Here is a 6,000-nt window from a genome sequence, read left to right as displayed (position 1 = left end):
TTTTCCTAAGATCATGCTTAACCAGACTCATCATATACATCAGCTTATAATAAAATGAACAACTTAGTCAAGGAGGTATTCAGCTACCAAACACGCTGCTAGCGTCTAGGAGCCTTTCTACACGGTTTTCTCACCTTCAGGGTTCTTGAGCTGAGTACTAATTTCCAATGGCACTGTTAATTTACATAATATTTATCAAAATGGTAATGCTTAATCAGCAAACAAAAAGAAATGTACATCATGGGTTTCTTGATAAAGCTATTGGGCAAAAGTGCTGACCATGAAAGTTTTTTAGTTTTTTTTTTGTGAATTTTATGCACTGCTATAACATCATCTTAAATTTATAAATATGAACAAAACTTTGAAGTAAAGAATATTAATGATCTAATGTTGGTAACAAATCAAAAGAGAAAAAAAAATAAACCTTCATAAGCTTTTTCAATAGCAGATGGCTCTAGTTGTTTTGCAGCAGGAGCAACTTTAAGTTGTTCTTCAGTTACATTCAGATAATCTTCACTGGAATAAGATTTTTCAGCAGCTGGAGGGCCATCTCTTATTCCCCTGCACACGACCTATAGATAGCAGCAAAAGGATTGGTTTTCTATGGTTGGGCTGAAGGTGAATGGTCTTCACGCTGGATGGAGGAGTCGCTGACTAGATCTTTTGCTACTAAGCTGAAGGCAAGGTGAAAATGTTGGCTGCCTATGCTGATGGGATGAAGGAGATGCAAGAACGCTCTGGATTTCTTGCGGCTGATGGGCTGAAGAAGATGCAGGAGACGGCTGGATCTTTTGGACCTTCAAGACCAAATCCCCAATGAGGATCCCCTCCACGGCAGAAAAACTCCTGCAATAAGAAAGCAAATCCCCAAAAAAATCACTCGATCCTCCCCCTTTCTCGATCAATGGCTGGGTCTTTTAAAGACCTTCAGCCTCTTTCCCAAAAGAAAAAAAAATGCAGCTTCTTGTTTTCAGTTATGGTTTTTGAAAAAAAATTCAAATTGAAACTTCAATGCTGCCATTTTCAAAAGGGTGCATCTTGTGTTTTTTTTTTGAATATTTCATTTCATTTTCTTAAGTTCTAGGTAAGATGAAATTTATTTGTTTTTTTCTTTAGGGAAGTTCGGTTGTGCCATTTAAGGTTGTTTCTTTTTTAAAAAGAAATCTTATTCAAGCAAATAAATGAAAAGAAATAAAATGAATAATGAAATATGAGAGGCTTTTATGGAAATGCCACCTTAATCCACTTTTAAAATCCTTTTGAAAAATAAAGTTTTATTTTATTTTTGCATATCTTTTATTTTCAATTGGGGTGTCACATGTGTGTGGGCCCACTAACTAAAATAAATAAATAAACAAATAACATTAATAAATTAAAAAGAAGAATTTGCAAATTGGTGCGATCTTCGGGTGGGTCCTCCTTGAAAATAAGAAACTTACCTGGGAATCTAAGTATGATGCTAGTTCAAAGGCGGGTATCTCTCCATTTATTTAAAACTAAAAAGCAGAAGAAATAACTTCTTCTTTTTTTGGAATTTTTGTAATACGAGATAAAACTTTGTTTGTTTTCAAGAACTTGAAAAAAATTGGTTTTTCTGGGGAAAAATATGGATAAAGAAAATACGGTAATTTTGTAAAGAGATTTAAATTTTTTTTGCAAAAAATTTTGAGATAAAATCTTTAAAATCAATATCCAAATATCCAGATTATTTTCCTGGAAAAAAAACTTTTGTAATTAAAAAGTCTTGGGGGTAAAATGGGAAAGATTGACAATTTTGAAAACCCAGGGTTTTGAAATCAATTTTGAAAAGAGTTTCAACTTGAATCTGGATTGAGAAATTTTGAAATCGATAATTTCTAGACCTCGAAATGACATGATGTGCAGTGAAATGATATGAAATGTTCATGCAATGCTATGCAAAGACATGTTTCAAGAAATGCTACTCTGTGCCAGGACTTGGAAATTCTAGTTTTTTGCCCAGAATAGAATTTTGAAGATTTGCAGTTTGAAGATGTCTCTGAACCTAAATATAGAAATTTTGAGGCTCAAGAATGAAATTTTAGACTTTCTGCAAGGTTCAATCTCAGAAAATGACCATTTTGCCCTTCATTGATTCCGGAGAACTGAAATGTGATAATTGGTAGAGATGTGAGGAAGGTGAGTTAAAATTTGGGGTGTTTACAGTTGATCCAAGTCATTTCGATCCTCAAGGTCAGTCAATTTCTCAAATTTGATATTTTGCCCACAAATTTTCAATTCAAATCTTCAAATCATTCAATTCTCCAATCTTGACCCCTGGGTCACCCAATTTCCAAATTCAAATTCCAATTCTTAATTCCAATTACCAAATTCTTAAATTTGACCTCCAAGTCATTCAATTTCCAATTTTCGACCTTCGGGTCACTCAATTCTCAATTTCGACTTTCGAGTCACACAATTTCAACCTTTCGGTCAACCAATTCCCAATTTCGACCGTCAGGTCATCCAATTTCGACCTTCGGGTCATCCAATTTCCAAACAATCAATTTTCCAATTTTCAATTTCGACCTTTGGGTCAATCAATCTTAATACCCAATTTCAATCATTTTCTCTTGCGAGAGACCCTTTTAGGGAGAGTTCGAGGGAGCTCGTTCTTTTCGCATGCTATCTAATTCGTTCACTTAGCCCCTTTTCAAGGAGAGTTTGAAGGGACTCACGTCTTCGTGAACCGTTTGCAAAACAATTTCCAATTTCACACAAGGAACCCTTTTAAAGGGAGAGGCTCGATGGAGACTCGCTTTTCTTGTGGCCCCCCAATTTTTCTACTAGGCCATTTTCATCATGAAGGACCCTCTTTTCAGGAAGAGTGTGATGGACTCGTTCCTTTCATGACCCAATTTTCAGACCTCACTATTATTGGCCCCCTTTCAAATGAGAAGCCTAATATTAGGCAGCTTTGACGAAAGCTTAATTTCTCTTCGAAAGTTTGTTTTGCAAACATCTCATCTTCAGAGAAGAGAGGAGTATTTTCCATTTCCCATTCAGGTAAGGGCTAAGCCTGAGTCTCTCTTTTTGGGGGAAAAGAGAGGAGAATTTTTCGACACGGATGTATTGGGCCAGACCTCAAACGCTCTCTTTCACTCAGGATTTCAAGAAAATTTTGTTAATCTGTCAATCAAATTACTTGTTGATTTCAAAAACTTCATTATACAAATCTTTACCTCAGTTTACTTTTAGCATTACTTCCAAAAAAGTGAAACTTTTGCGAAAAGAGATTCAAAATTTAAATTCCTTTTATTAGCCAATCAAAGAGGATGAAGGATAAATCCCTGATATGGCTAGCAAAAGAAAATTCAATGTTATTACAAAGACAGAAATGATTGGTATTGATCGCAGTCAATGGCACCTTTTTAAAGACTATTCTTACAAAAATGAGGCAGTGGAAATATCCTGAGCGCTAGAAAAAGAGAGAATTCATCCAAGCTCTGTCTCCTCAGAATCACCTAAGCTGCAATTAAATATCCACAAAAGAAGATTTGTCGTCAAGATGAAGGTGAATTAAGTGAATAGACCCCCGGGGCCAAAGAAGATTTGAAACATCTCCAAGATGACGGAGTTTGTGACGGATCCTTCCAGGGAAAGTCGAAAGCACTGTCGAGATGAAGGCAGATGCGATGAACCTCCCGACAATCCCTAAAAGATATTTAATTTTAAGTTGTCATCCAAAGATCTCTAACCCATGAGCCAATATCGTCAAAGAAGGATCGAAACATCTCCAAGTTGAAGGAGTTTGTGACGTACCCTTCCCAAAAGAGAGCAAGAGAGGAAAAAGAATAGAGAGAAAAAGTCAGAACATCTCCAAAATGAAGGAGAATGTAACCAAAGCCCAAGAAAGCCAAAAGAGTGAAGAAAGACTATCATGAGAGAAGCTCTCAGGATATCAAACTGCCAAATCTATCAAGAATCTTCTTTAGACTTATGAAATTCTATTATCAATATCCTTTCATCAATCGCTTTCATAATATCAAATTCTCTTTTTTGTTCATATCAAGGAAATTGATAGCTTCCTTGAAGAAGGTCAATTGCAAGCAATTTGGATTTCAAATCTCGATTCTACGAAGTCAATCTCGTTCGGAGGTAATGCTTCAGGTAGAAAAGAAAGAATACCTTTGCAATGATATGCATCATTTTCAAAGAACTTTGAATCAACAACAGAATTCTCAATATTTTGACAATATTTTCTAGCTATCTTGACGTGAAGTGAGAGCTTGATGTTCGTCTTTGATACATCCTGACACCAATTTTAAATCCCTCTTAAGGACTTGATTCCTTCCCTTCTTTGAGAGCGTGAGCTCTCAGATTCGCACACTTCCCTGTGTCCCCATTGTCCCACCATAGACAGTCCCATTTCGGTTCGAGGTCGAACCACCAATCATTTTTTTCACAAAAGGCAATTTCAAAAGCTATTTAGTCTCAGCAATGAGACGCCCAAGATCAACTTCTTTTCAAGCTTTCGGGGCCCCATTTTCCTTCCTTTTGCAAAACCCCTGTCGGATTTATTATGCAAAATCTGAAGGTTCCATCATACTATTCCATTTTCCGCCCAATCAGGATAAGGGTACAAACCTGAGCCTCATTCAAAGAGGTATTCCATTTTCCGCCCGATCAGGATAAGGGTATAAACCTGAGCTTCATTCAAAGAGGTATTCCATTTTCCGCCCAATCAGGTTAAGGGTATAAACTTGAGCCTCATTTGATGAGGTATTTCATTTTCATTCCCCAATCAGGTTAAGGGTATAAACCTGAGTCTCATTTCCATGAGATATATTTCATTCCCTAATCAGGTTAAGGGTCAAACCTGAGCTTCGTTCTATACGAGTATTTCTGTCCCATCTAGGTCAAGGGCATAAACCTGAACTTCACTCTCACCAGAACAAATCTTTTCTCTTTATTCTCCATTTTATATCTACCATCTTCCTCAGGCTAATTTCTTCATACCCAGTCAGATCCTTCTAACTAGAGCATTTTTATATATAGCCCAAATTTGGAGTGTTTTTCTTTGCCACTAAGCTCGACCATAAGTCGGCTTAGTAGCAAAGAGGGGCATTTGTAAACACCCCAAATTTTCACTCACCTTCTTGACATCGCTCTCAATCGACACATTTCAGTTCTCTGGAATCAATGAAGGGCAAAAGGGTCATTTTCTGAGATTGAACCTGGCAGAAAATCCAAATATTCATTCTTGAGCCTCAAAATTTCTATATTTAGGTTCAGAGACATCTTCAAACTGCAAATTTTCAAAATCCTATTCTTGACAAGAAGTTACAATTTCCAATTCTAGATTCAGAATGACATTTCATAGAACATGTCTTTGCATAGCATTGCATGAACACTTTGCATCATTTCACTGCACAGAATGTCAGTTTGAGATCCAGAACTCCTGATTTTCAAAATTGTCAATCCAGATTTGATTTTTAAACTTTTCAAAATTGATTTTTCAAAACCCTAGGTATTCAAAATTACCAATTTTTCCCATTTTACCCCCAGTACTTTGAATTACAAAAGTCTTTCTTAAAACTTTGGATATTGATTTTATCTCAAAACTTTTTACAAAAAGATTTTAAATCTCTTTACAAAATTTCTGTATTTTATTTATCCATATTTTTTTTTGCCTTGAAAAACCAATTTTTTCCAAATTCTTGAAAACAAAGAAAGTTTTATCTCGTATTACAAAAAATTCCAAAAAAAAAGAAGTTATTTCTTCTATTTTTATTTTCAAATAAATGGAGCGGGACCCACCTTTGAACTAGCATCATACTCAGATTCCCAGGTAAGTTTCTTATTTTCAAGCGGGACCCACCCGGAGATCGCACCAATTTGCAAATTCTTCTTTTTAATGTTATTTATTTATTTATTTATTTATTTTAGTTAGTGGGCCCACACACATGTGGCACCCCAATTGAAAATAAAAGATTTGCCAAAACAAAATAAAACTTTATTTTCCAAAAGGATTTTAAAAGT

This window comes from Nuphar pumila, chromosome 2 (genome assembly GCF_984573655.1).
Source record: "Nuphar pumila chromosome 2, dmNupPumi1.hap1.1, whole genome shotgun sequence".
In the NCBI taxonomy this organism is placed as follows: domain Eukaryota; kingdom Viridiplantae; phylum Streptophyta; class Magnoliopsida; order Nymphaeales; family Nymphaeaceae; genus Nuphar; species Nuphar pumila.
Note: the sequence above shows the minus strand (reverse complement) of the source record.